Source organism: Moschus berezovskii, chromosome 9 (genome assembly GCF_049115385.1).
Source record: "Moschus berezovskii isolate FMDL1 chromosome 9, NW_MosBer_1.0, whole genome shotgun sequence".
In the NCBI taxonomy this organism is placed as follows: domain Eukaryota; kingdom Metazoa; phylum Chordata; class Mammalia; order Artiodactyla; family Moschidae; genus Moschus; species Moschus berezovskii.
Genome location: NC_142468.1, coordinates 81,853,556 through 81,866,800, shown reverse-complemented (window position 1 = coordinate 81,866,800; position 13,245 = coordinate 81,853,556).

Genomic DNA, 13,245 nt, shown 5'->3' with positions numbered 1-13,245 from the left:
ACTACTGAGTTGTGACCTAAAGAAAATTTAACAGCATGGAATAGACCCAAATACATAGGATGTAGTAAAGGTAAATATTCTTTGAATCTTTTCACATATATATGTGTATGTATGTATATGTATGTACTATGTATACACGCATATACATGTGTGTATATATATATGTTCGGTTGCTCAGTTGAGTCCAACTATTTGCGACCTCATGGACTGCAGCATGCCAGGCCTCCCTGTCCATCACCAAGTCGCAGAGTTTACCCAAACCCATGTCCATTTAGTCGGTGATGCCATCCAGCCATCTCATCCTCTGTTGTCCCCGTCTCCTGCCCTCAGTCTTTCCCAACATCAGGTCTTTCAAATGAGTCAGTTCTTCCCATCAGGTGGCCAAAGTATTGGAGTTTCAGCTTCAACATCAGTCCTTCCGATGAATATTCAGGACTGATTTCCTTTAGGATGGACTGGTTGGATCTCCTTGCAGACCAAGGGACTCACGAGAGTCTTCTCCAACACCACAGTTCAAAAGCATCAATTCTTCAGTGCTCAGCCTTCTTTATTGTCCCAACTTTCACATCCATTCATGACTACTGGAAAAACCACAGCTTTGACTAGTCAGACCTTTGTTGGCAAAGTAATGTCTCTGCTTTTTTTTTTTATTAGTAAAATAAGAATTATAAGCCAAGAACTTTTATTAGATAAAGCCTGGTATACCCCAAGTCACCTGACTTCATTTGTTAAATGACTATAGCCTGGTGTTAATCTCCTGGTTGTACATTATGGAGCATCTGACCTTTATCTGAAGATTGGTTACTGAGATAAGCCTTAGAAACTAACCTAGAGTGTCTTCTTCTTCTTTTTTTAATAACTTAATTAAATCTTTTAGCAGTATCACGTAACAAGGAACTGTAGTCTTAGTAAACACTAGACCTTAATTAACAAACCTAGAAACTTAATTTAACAATTTTACAAAACTTAATATTCCGTGATTTTCCATTATGGAGGCATTAACCCTGTAGCCAGGAAGGCTTTAACCCAATAAAAATGAGGTTTGTCAGGGAGCTGGGAAAAGCCAAGCAGCCATCTTGGATTTCTCATAGCCCTGACTCTGATTTCCATCTATTGTTTTTGATTTTCCAGTTTAAAAGCAGACTGTTGCCATGGTTTCAGGACATTAGGATGGCACAAGTCTAACAGTTTTTGTATAAGCAGAATGAGCTTTTACATGTCTACAAACCCGACAATTGCATTAATTTCTAAAACTAGCATAGGATCAGGCCTATGGTAGAAAAGCATTTGATTTATAGGCAGAGGTCTAAGAAGTCAAGAAAACGTTATAAATGATCATACGAATCAGGTCCAGCATCTTGGGCAAGCTGTCTACCTCTAATGTCATCGTCTTCTCATCCTGGTGTAGTGTAAAAAAGTCTTTCCATCCAGGTTGGAGACGGTCCCTTAAATTATGTCTTTTTCAGTCCTGGTTGCAGGTCATGAGGCATCTGATCTTCATCCAGAGATAGATCACTGAGACAAGCTTCAGAAACAAACCTAGGGCTCTCTTCAAGAACTCAACTAAACCCCATATTAATACCACATAACAGCAAAGATCCAGTCAGGAAATGAGTCTTAGTAGATACAGACTGGGATTCAACATTCATTGAAACATCTTCTCCCTCTCTGCTTTTTAATATGCTGTCTACGTTGGTCATGGCTTTTCTTCCAAGGAGCAAGTATCTTCTGATTTCACTTGCAGTCACCATCTGCAGTGATTTTGGAGCCTATGAAAAGAAAGTCTCTCACCGCTTCCATTGTTTACCCATCTATTACCATGAAATGATGGGACCAGATGCCATGGTCTTCGTTTTCTGAATGTTGAGCTTTAACCAGCTTCTTCGCTCTCTTTCACTTTCATCAAGAGGCTCTTTAGTTCCTCTTCACTTTCTGCCATAAGGGTGGTGTCATCTGCATATCTGAGGTTATTGATATTTCTCCCAGCAATCTTGATTCCAGCTTGTGCTTCTTCCAGCCCAGCATTCCTCATGATGTACTCTGCATATAAGTTAAATAAGCAGGGTGACAATATACAGCCTTGACATACTGCTTTTACTATCTGGAACCAGTCTGTTGTTCCATGTCCAGTTCTAACTGTTGCTTGCTGACCTGCATACAGGTTTCTCAGGAGGCAGGTCAGGTGGTCTGGTATTCCGATCTCTTTCAGAATTTTCCACAGTTTTTATGATCCACACAATCAAAGGCTTTGGTGTAGTCAATGAAGCAAAAGTAGATGTTTTTCTGGAACCTCTTGCTTTTTCCATGATCCAACAGATGTTGGCAATTTGATCTCTGGTTCCTCTGCCTTTTCTAAATTCAGCTTGAACATCTGGAAGTTCACGGTTCACATATTGCTGAAGCCTGGTTACAAGAATTTTGAGCATTACTTTGCTAACGTGAGATGAGTGCAATTGTGCGGTAGTTTGAGCATTCTTTGGCACTGCCTTTCTTTGGGATTGGAATGAAGACTGACCTTTTCCAGTCCTGTGGCCACTGCTGAGTTTTCCACATTTGCTGGCATATTGAGTGCAGCACTTTCACAGCATCATCTTTCAAGATTTGAAATAGCTCAACTGGAATTCCATCACTTCCACTAGCTTTGTCCATAGTGATGCTTTCTAAGGCCCACTTGACTTCACATTCCAAGATGTCTGGCTCTAGGTCAGTGATCACGTTATTGTGATCTTGGTCGTGAAGATCTTTTTTGTAAAATTCTTCTGTGTATTCTTGCCACCTCTTCTTAATCTCTTCTGCTTCTGTTAGGTCCATACCATTTCTATCCTTTATCGAGCCCATCTTTGCATGAAATGTTTCCTTGATGTATCTAATTTTCTTGAAGAGATCTCGAGTCTTTCCCATTCTGTTGTTTTCCTCTATTTCTTTGCACTGATCACTGAGTGCAAAGTGAAGTGCTAAGTGAAAGCTTTCTTATCTCTTCGCTGTTCTTTGAAACTCTGCATTCAGATGGGTATATCCTTCCTTTTCTCCTTTGCCTTTCGCTTCTCTTCTTTTCTCAGCTATTTGTAAGACCTCCTCAGACAACCATTTTGCCTTTTTGCATTTCTGTTCTTGGAGATGGTCTTGATCCCTGCCTCCTGTACAATATCACAAACCTCCGTCCATAGTTTTTCAGGCACTCTATCAAATCTAATCCCTTGAATCTTATTTGTCACTTCCACTGTATAATCGTAAGAGATTTGATTTAGGTCATACCTGAGAGGTCTAGTGGTTTTCCCACTTTCTTCAGGTTAAGTCTCAATTTGGCAATAAGGAGTTCATGATCTGAGCCACAGTCAGCTCCCGGTCTTGTTTTTGCTGACTGTATAGAGCTTCTCCATCTTTGGCTACAAAGAATATAATCAATCTGACTTCGGTCTTGGCCATCTGGTGATGTCCATGTGTAGAGTCTTCTCGTGTTATTGGAAGAGGATGTTTGCTATGACCAGTGCGTTCTCTTGGCAAAACTTTATTAGCCTTTGCCCTGTTTCATTCCGTGCTCCAAGGCCAAATTTGCCTGTTACTCCAGGTGTTTCTTGACTTTCTACTTTTGCATTTCAGTCCCCTATAATGAAAAGGACATCTTTTTTTGGTGTTAGTTCTAAAAGGTCTTATAGGTCTTTCACTTAGCATTTCACTTTGCACTCAGTGATCAGTGCAAAGAAATAGAGGAAAACAATAGAATGGGAAAGACTCGAGATCTCTTCAAGAACATTAGAGATACCAAGGGAACATTTCATGCAAAGATGGGTTCGATAAAGGATAGAAATGGTATGGACCTAACAGAAGCAGAAGAGATTAAGAAGAGGTGGCAAGAATACACAGAAGAATTTTACAAAAAAGATCTTCACGACCAAGATCACAATAACGTGATCACTGACCTAGAGCCAGACATCTTGGAATGTGAAGTCAAGTGGGCCTTAGAAAGCATCACTATGGACAAAGCTAGTGGAAGTGATGGAATTCCAGTTGAGCTATTTCAAATCTTGAAAGATGATGCTGTGAAAGTGCTGCACTCAATATGCCAGCAAATGTGGAAAACTCAGCAGTGGCCACAGGACTGGAAAAGGTCAGTCTTCATTCCAATCCCAAAGAAAGGCAGTGCCAAAGAATGCTCAAACTACCGCACAATTGCACTCATCTTACACACTAGTAAAGTCATGCTCAAAGTTCTCGTAACCAGGCTTCAACAATATGTGAACCGTGAACTTCCAGATATTCAAGCAGGTTTTAGAAAAGGCAGAGGCACCAGAGGTCAAATTGCCAACATCTGCTGGATCATGGAGAAAGCAAGAGATTTCCAGAAAAACATCTATTTCTGCTTCATTGACTATGCCAAAGCCTTTGACTGTGTGGATCACAATAAACTGGAAAATTCCGAAAGAGATGGGAATACCAGACCACCTGACCTGCCTCTTGAGAAACCTGTATGCAGGTCAGGAAGCAACAGTTAGAACTGGACATGGAACAACGGACTCGTTCCAAATAGAAAAAGGAGTACGTCAAGGTTGTATATTGTCACCCTGCTTATTTAACTTATATGCAGAGTATATCATGAGGAACACTGGGCTGGAAGAAGCACAAGCTGGAATCAAGATTGCTGGGAGAAATATCAATAACCTCAGATATGCAGATGACACCACCCTTATGGCAGAAAGTGAAGAGGAACTCAAAAGCCTCTTGATGAAAGTGAAAGAGGAGAGTGAAAAGGTTGGCTTGAAGCTCAACATTCAGAAAACAAAGATCATGGCATCTGGTCCCATCACTTCATGGGAAATAGATGGGGAAACTGTCAGACTTTATTTTGGGGGGGCTCCAAAATCACTGCAGATGCTGATTGCAGCCATGAAATTAAAAGACACTTACTCCTTGGAAGGAAAGTTATGACCAACCTAGATAGTATATTAAAAAGCAGAGACATTACTTTGCCAACCAAGGTCCGTCTAGTCAAGGCTATAGTTTTTCCAGTGGTCATGTATGGATGTGAGAGTTGGACTGTGAAGAAAGCTGATCACCGAAAAATTGATGCTTTTGAACTGTGGTGCTGGAGAAGACTCTTGAGAGTCCCTTGGACTGCACGGAGATCCAACCAGTCCATTCTAGAGGAGATCAGTCCTGGGTGTTCTTTGGAAGGAGTGATGCTAAAGCTGAAACTCCGATACTTTGGCCACCTCATGCGAAGAGTTGACTCACTGGAAAAGACTCTGTTGCTGGGAGGGATTGGGGGCGAGAGGAGAAGGGGACGACAGAGAATGAGATGGCTGGATGGCATCACCGACTCTGTGGACATGAGTTTGAGTGAACTCTGGGAGTTGGTGATGGACAGGGAGGCCTGGCGTGCTGTGATTCATGGGGTCGCGGAGAGTCGGACACGACTGAGCAACTGAACTGAACTGAACTGAGTAGGTTACAATTCTAAATGAGATTTTTCAGTTATGGACCCTGGTTCAGAAATTTGATGTTTGTGTTTTTTTTTTTCAGTTGCTAAAAAATGGAGCCATATGTAGTTGGTTGTTTCTAAAATGAAAACAGTGCCAGTCATACACACATAAAACTTAGCTGTATGCACTTAATCATAAATAAATCGTTACTCATTTATTTAAATAATACAACCAGCTCCACTTGTTATACTCAAGAAATTTACACCCTCAAAGCACCGTGAGATGAGATTTGTGCCTTTGCAGTTCACCTTGTCTTTGATTCCCTCCATACTGAAAGGCACTGAGCATATTTCTCTCTTGATGTTCAAAGAGACATACCATCCAAACAGTATGACCGCAGATACAACCAACTACAGAATCTCGTGGGTTGGCAGAGAGAAAATCTGGCTGTTGTGTTTGCGTTTATTGACAAATAGTATTGTCTTCATGGCATGTTTTTCAAGAGCAGTTCTAGTTTTGTTCAGTTTTTGCCTTAGGCTTGACTTTGGAATATAACTTGGAAATGTGGTATAGTTCTAACTAGCTATTTCCAATTGTTTTCATAGCATTGCCCAGATTTTCTTGTCATTATTTCGATCTACACCACAGGATTCTCACATTGTTAGGATTTGCATTGTCTTCCCATAAAAATTTTATGAACCATCTATGTCTGTACACTTTGAATAGCCTTAAACAATATCATAAACTATTTTGTGTGGCCTTCTTGTTCTCCTCTAAAGAATTCTATGAGTTTAGTGCTAGAGCAAATCTTAAAGATGTTTGAAATTGCTCAAGATTCCCAACCAAGATTTTACCGCTCAGCCTTTGAATTGCCAAATATCTCCATCAAATGTCTCCATCACATGTGCCACACACCTTGCCCACATTTTATCCAACTTCTCCCGTTACAACCCACTGGGTGGCAGTGGGTGGTGGTGATGGTAGGTGGTGGTACCACTCGAAAAGATAAGAAAATGGGCCAGGGTTCCAGGCCCACTGAGTAACTCAAACTCTCAAGTCTTCATTAGGCTCTACTTTTTAGTGTCTTATATGTTAATATTTAATACATATAATATAGTGCTTGACAGAATAGCTGACAGCTTGAAGACTAGAACTTTGGGGTAAAGGTCTTAACACCACATTTCAGTATCAGCTTCACAAAGCTACAATACCTGTGTTACAAAACCCTGCTAGATATATAAATTTTGTCTTAAAGTTTAAATTTGACCATCAGCACCTCAACTTCCTTCCTGTCTTCTACTTTGGACGGATGAAAGATCACCATAAACAAGCCCAAGGAGAATATTTTAATCTTGGATTTTTCAGCCCAATGATGAGATCCAACATAGCTGTCACTTTCGTGGCCAGCCTACTGCAAAATGACCACCGAGGTAGTGACTAAAACATGCTTTGGATCCACACCTAGTCAGTTGACTAATTCTTTAATGTCTCTACTCCTTGTGATTGAGAGACCTAAGTGGGACTTGGGCCCGGCAGCAGGGAATCCTTGTATGGTAGCTAAATCAAGATGTAGTCAACATCCAACTGTTTCAGCAGTGTCGATAGAGAGCACTGAAAACAGGTTGCAGTGTAAATGTTCATTGAGCACCTGCTACATATCATGCAGTGTTCTAGGACTGGGAACATATACAAACCACATGTAGCCTGCATTTTTGTCATAAGCAAGCTTTTTATAAATGTATCTACACTAAAAGGAAATAGGCTTTGTAATCAAGAGCGTTTTAATAAAGTGCATTCACGGTAGACTTAACCACATTTGAGGTGTGTGAAAGTCTTTGATTCTCGGTTTTCAGTTGCGTCCTCAAAACGTAAATGGGACCTGGATTGTTGATGTGTTTTAACAAGTTCAACTTCCATGCGTGGCAATAGCAGGAAATTAGTAAGACAGCTGTTCTACTCTGCCAGTTATTTGAATTTAATTAATTTGTGGCTTGTGACTTTGTCTTTTTCATTCCTAACATTCAATAGATTTTTCTGTTCCTTCTAAGTGAATTTCTCCCCACATTTCTGGATACCATGTTTTCAACATACTGAAAGGGAATGAAATTTAGAGGCCAGAAGACCAGAGATTTTCTTGGTCTCTCGCTTGGAATGATTTGATCTTGCCAAGTCATTTCAATGTCTCTACACCTATTTTTTCTCTTCTATAAAATAATATGAAATCACCTACACTGCAGAATTGTTTGGGGAAGAGTGAGATAATGTATTCAAAATGCTTTGAACTCTACAGCACTGTGCAAATGTAAGGAACAATTTGGTCAGCCACAAATATGTGCCTACATACTGTCTTTTGAGTGCTGAAGGCATGAAGCTGAGTAAGACACGACATGACAAAAAGGACACAAACATTTGGGGCTTTGAGTTAAATGGTAAGTCACTCGGTTTATCTGGGGTTTAGCCCACAGGATGTGTTTGGGAAGGGAGAGAACTACAGAGAGGCTGTTCGTGGAAAACTTTGCTCTGTGAAGTAGCTTGATCTTCTTTTTGCCAGCAGGGGGAGCAATGAGAGCCTTCTTGGGCATTATTGTTACATATCTAAGAAAAATCAGTGGGACTTGGTTCCTGATTTGGATATAGAATAAGTCAACCATTATTGATGTTTTTACTTGTATATACTCCTCATGCTAATGTCAGAAATAGTGACAGTTATGTCAGTAATATGGAAGTGATAGTGCCTCGAGATGCCCAGCACTCACTGCTGTGTTTGTAAGGGAAGGGGGAAGCACTTAGAGCTGGAGAATTAGTAGCGATGAGAGTCTCCTTTGTGATCTCTTTTCTGCTGATCAAGTAATCCATTCATACCTAATGCCTTGAATGTGCACGCTAAGTCACTTCAGTCGTGTCCAGCTCTTTGCGACCCCATGGACTGTAGCCACTGGGCTCCTCTGTCCATGGGATTCTCCAGGCAAGAATACTGGAGTGGGTTGCCATGCCCTCCTCCAGGGGATCTTCCCGACCCAGGGTTGAACCCAGGTCTCCTGCATCTCCTGCATTGCAGGTGGGTTCTTTACCGCTATTGCCACCTAGGAAACCTAATGCCTTGAATATCTGAAGCTCAGTGTTTCAACAATGCCTTTATCTCCAGGACTGAGTCCACATTCCTGGAATTAAGTCTGGTAGGTGGGTTATGTAACTACTGTGACATTGCTGTTGTAGTATTCTAGCAGCTCTACTAGTACGCTAGACTAGCTTATCAGCCCAACTGACTCATACATGCTGCTGCTGCTGCTAAGTCGCTTCAGTCGTGTCCGACTCTGTGCGACCCCATAGACGGCAGCCCACCAGGCTCCCCCGTCCCTGGGATTCTCCAGGCAAGAACACTGGAGTGGGTTGCCATTTCCTTCTCCAATGTGTGAAAGTGATAAGTGAAAGTGAAGTCGCTCAGTCGTGTCCGACTAGTAGTGACCCCACGGACTGCAGCCTACCAGGATCCTCCGTCCATGGGGTTTTCTAGGCAAGAGTACTGGAGTGGCTCGCCATTGCCTTCTCCGACATATACATGAGGAGAGAGTAAATAAAAGCATTTTCTGGAATATAGGCCTTGAAAAAAAAAGTGAAAATGTTAGTCACTCAGTCGTGTCCAACTCTTTGTGACCCATGGGCTATAGCCAGCCAGGCTCCTCTGTCCATAGAATTCTCCAGGCAGAAATACCGGAGTGGGTTGCCATTCCCTTCTCCAGGGAATCTTCCTGACCCAGGGACCGAATCAGGTCCTGTGCATTGCAGGCAGATTCTTTACCATCTGATCCACCAGGCAAGCCCAGATAAGGCCTTAGAAGCCAGCAAATCCAAGATTTTTCCAGTAGTCATGTACAGATATGAGTTGGACTATAAAGAAGGCTGAATGCCAAAGAATTGATGCTTTCAAACTGGTGCTGGAGAAGACTCTTGAGAGTCCTTTGGACAGCAAGGAGATCAAGCCAGTCAACCCTAAAGGAAATCAATCCTAAATATTCGTTGGAAGGACTGATGCTGAAGCGGAAGCTCCAATACTTCAGCCACCTGATGCAAAGAGCCGACTCACTGGCAACGATTCTGATGCAGGGAAAGATTGAGGGCAGGAGAAGGGGACAAGAGAGGATGAGATGGTTGGCATCACTGACTCAATGGACTTGAGTTTGGGGAAACTCCAGGAGATGAAGGCCAGGGAAGGCTGGCATGCAGAAGGGAAGTCTGTGGGGTAGCAGAGCCGGTAGTGTTGACTTAGTGACTGAACAACAAAACTGAGGGAAACACGAAGCCAAGGAACCAAGGTTTCACAGCTAGTTAGTGGCAGGGCCACGAGTGGAACCCCCAGCTCCCTCAACACTGCTGTTCTCTTCCTATTGTAACTTATATTTTTCCCTTTTGAATAAGTCCTAATTAAAAGTTTATTGTGTCAAGTCATTCAACAATAAAGGACCTTTAAACTTACGGTACTGTACTAAATTACAGGAGAAGACATGGTCCCTGTCTTCAAGAGACCTTGGTCTGGGGGGAAATGTTGGCGAGATTTACCACTGAAATGAAACAAAAAATTTCAACTTTTATTTGTGCATGTTTTTATCATTTTAGTTTTGTTTTCCCTAATGGAGTAGAATGCTCAAGTTTGTTCAAGGTTTGGATTCTACTGGCCTGAGTAGGTACTGTCCTAAAAGCAAGTTAAAGATGGACCTTTCCTCAGTAGCTATCCATTTAAAATTGTTAATTATCCAGGCTGTACCAGCAAACCAGCTTCAAGCTTTGGCTACTTACCGAGGGTTATGCTGTATGGGTGAGAGCATCCAGATTTGCCGACTGAGCCACAGCCAGAGGTGAGTGGGCTGCTCATACAGACCTGACTTGACTTTCCTACTAAGAGCAATCAAGGTTTCGGAATGAGGTAGGTTGTTCACCGGTCATACCCTAGATCAGAAGAGCCTGAGGCTAAGCCCTTGTCCCCATGGTGAAATGGGCAGGGAGGTGGGGTACCAGTGTTGATCTTTGTGACCCCCCAGGCAAGGAGACAGCTGGGGAGAGATGTCCTGCCGTCGCACATCATTTAGGGCTAACAATACTCCGGGTTTGCTTTACATTGTCCAGGTTCTCACATACAATCCCAGCTGATTTTACAGTGGCGACTGAGACAGACTTGCTCCCTTCCCTGTCCCTCCCACCTCATCCACTAAATCCTGTTTTCCATTTCAAGTGAAGTGAAAGTCGCTCAGTCGTGTCCAACTCTTCGCGACCCCATGGACTATAGAGTCCATGGACTTCTCCAGGCCAGAATACTGGAGTGGGTAGCCTTTCCCTTCTCCAGGGGATCTTCGCAACCCAGGGATCAAACCCAGGTCTCCCGCATTGTGGGCGGATCATTTACCAGCTGAGCCACAAGGGAAGCCCAGGAATACTGGAGTGGGTAGCCTATCCCTTCTCCAGTGGATCTTTCTGAGCCAGGAATTGAAGCGGGGTCTCCTGCATTGCAGGCGGATTCTTTACCAACTGAGCTGTCAGGGAAGCTCAGTTTCAAGTGACAGGAAAGCAAAGGAGGCAACACAGGCTAGGTGACTGTAGTCTTCTCTTTTGGATTCCCATCCTGATGCTTTCCCGCCAAGTTTCTTTGACAGTACACACAAGGTGCCTGTGTGCTTCATGCTAGCAATTGGCACAGGGCCCTCCCGCCTTTAGGCTCATGACCATCTGGCTTCAGAATTAACCGGTCGAACGGTTGGTGGAATGATCCGCTCCTTGCCCCTGGGTGGTCTTACTCCAGTGCCACCATCCTGGGAAGTTCAAGGGCAAGGCAGTCAAACTCGGGGGCTGGAAGGTGGGGGAGGTGAAAGGAGTGAGTGGGGAGTGCTATCCCTGCAAACCTCTTGAGAGGTGGATGGTGTTTCCCTTTTAGTCCTCTACTGTCTTATTTGGCCCTTTGGGAGAGAGAGCAGAGACCAAAAGGAAGGAAAGTGAGGGGGATGGGGGCCCAAAATGCCTTTTTCTGGGGCAGTCATACCATTCTCTGAGTGTACAGAACTCGGGTGATTTGGGGTGGGGTGGGGAGGGATCTCTGGTGGGAGGCACAAAGCCAAATAACATACTAGTTTCTAGTTGGCTGTATCTCCAGGATTCTTTTTTTAAGATTAATTCTAATTGTCTTTAATATTAAGCACCACTTGGCCTCTCCGTGGGAGTCTGCTAACTGTGCACTTCTGGATAGAGACAAGTTTCTCATACAACTTGTTCACAATAATACCATGACCCTGAGACTGAAATCCAGGACTATTAGAGCAGCAGCAACAGGAGAAAGATCTGCCAGAGTCCCGGCCCCACGCCAGACCAAGGGGGTCAGGTTGAAGGCACCTACCATGTAACTCCACCTGATTCCACCCCAACCCCAGCTGGAGGTGCCAGGTTTCCCCTGGCCTTAGAGAACAACTGTCTGAAAGGGCCACACAGCCTGAGAGGGGCCACGCCTCCCTCAGCAGCTTCCCAACTTGCTCAGGAGGAAAAGAACAAAAAGCATATATGTGTGTGTGATGAGGCAGGAGTTCGATGCACATCACAATGAGAAGGGAATCTGCTGAAATATAAACTAAATCACTTGCTATCTTCTTTTGGCTTACAGTATAGAAGTTTTCTATTATTTTTTCCTAACTGGGCAAAGTTCTTTCTTAACAAATTCAAGTCATGTCCGAATATAAAGAGGACAGTTTGAGAAACTTTGGTCTTAAAAATTCCTGTAAGTAAATGTACTGCTTTTACTTAAGTCTTCTGTTCCCAGCAGATTTGTATTGAGGTTTTGCTGTTCTGTGGCCTCTTGTTTGAGCTCAGACCCTTCAATGTGAGAAGTTCTCTTGGGATTTAATTCGCCAGCCTCTGAGACAAGGAAAACCTGTGCTGCCACAGGCATCTAACTGCTCATCCAATCAGCCAAGCAGTAAGGAGATGAAATCCCTTCCCTGTCTGCTGCCCAGCCTGCTGCTCTTTCGAGGGGGCCAACTGGACAAGTCACCCTGGGAGAAAAATTCAAAATGATTTTCAAATATCTGGGCTTGGTTCTTAGGGATTCATACGCACCTGTTTAACTATGGCAGAAATCACGAGTAAACGGGAATCAGCTTTTGAAGAGGCCTACCTCAGCTATATTAAGCTGTACTCAGCTGGAACAGCTTATGTGCACTCCTGCAATGGCCATTTGGTTTTGGCTGTCCAATCTTTATGGCTTCTTCCTCTCAACTAACCGTCACACCCCCAATATCCAAAAGTAGTCCAGTTGAGATGATAAATCTGAACAATTCAAAGTATAAGAAAGATAGGCTTAATGCACATATTAAACTGGCCTGCAGCTCCTGCAGAGTCGGAGAAGATTATGGAGAATGATAATGGTCTTGGGACACCAATTCACATTAGAGGTACCACACTGACCAGACTTTCAGTTCAGTTCAGTCGCTCAGTCGTGTCCGACTTTCCGCGACCCCATGAATCACAGCACGTTGTCCATCACCAACTCCTGGAGTTCCCAAACTCATGTCCACAGAGTCGGTGATGCCATCCAGCCATCTCATTCTCTGTCGTCCCCTTCTCCTCCCACCCCCAACCTTTCCTAGCATCAGAGTCTTTTCCAGTGAGTCAACTCTTCGCATGAGGTGGCTGAAGTATTGCAGTTTCAGCTTTAGCATCCTTCAGTCCTTCCAATGAACACCCAGGATTGATCTCCTTTAGAATGGACTGGTTGGATCTCCTTGCAGTATAAGGGACTCTCAAGAGTCTTCTCCAACACCACAGTTCCAAAGCATTAATTCTTCGGCGA